This window comes from Buceros rhinoceros, unplaced genomic scaffold, assembly GCF_000710305.1.
Source record: "Buceros rhinoceros silvestris isolate BGI_N320 unplaced genomic scaffold, ASM71030v1 scaffold22723, whole genome shotgun sequence".
Taxonomy (NCBI): Eukaryota; Metazoa; Chordata; class Aves; order Bucerotiformes; family Bucerotidae; genus Buceros; species Buceros rhinoceros.
The window spans coordinates 4,173-4,652 of NW_010405662.1; the positions used below are offsets into that span (position 1 = coordinate 4,173).

Below are 480 nucleotides of genomic sequence, written 5' to 3' on the forward strand. Positions count from 1 at the left end.
CGGAGGGACGAGGGACTGTAGAAAATACACGGTTTCCAGTTGGGCTTGAGGAGCTAGTCATGGATGGGAGACCACGGCGAGATGCTGGAAATAAGTCCAGCCCTTCCCACTGCTGCCTCTGGACGTAACCAGAGTCTTTGGAGTCAGGCTTTAAGAATGATCAAGTGAAATCGTAATGCCCAGGGGGTGTTCAGCCTGGGGAACTGCTCGACACTGAGGCCAGGCAGGGGTTGGGCAGACTGCCTGTGTATGGGGATACCGAGTTCCCTTCTCCAGGGAGGTCACCCAGAGTACAGCCAGAGGGCCAGGAAGGAGACAGGGCTGAGTGCTGGGTGTCGTTTGAGTTACCCTGTGTGCTGGCGTTGCCCCTAGTCCTGCCTGGTGGCTGCCACCGCTGCTGAGCCAAAGCAGGAGGGGTTCTGGTGCCAGTGCTGCAAGAACCTGCATCCCTCGGCAGTGTCGGCGGGGTGAAGGCTGTGT

At 58.8% G+C, this 480-nt stretch overlaps 1 protein-coding gene across 1 annotated transcript in view; it reads left to right on the forward strand.

Annotated features, from left to right (window-relative positions):
• The window catches only part of ENKD1 (enkurin domain containing 1), a 9,127-nt gene that overhangs the window by 1,194 nt on the left and 7,453 nt on the right, over positions 1–480 (forward strand). The gene's annotated exons all lie outside the window — the stretch shown is intronic.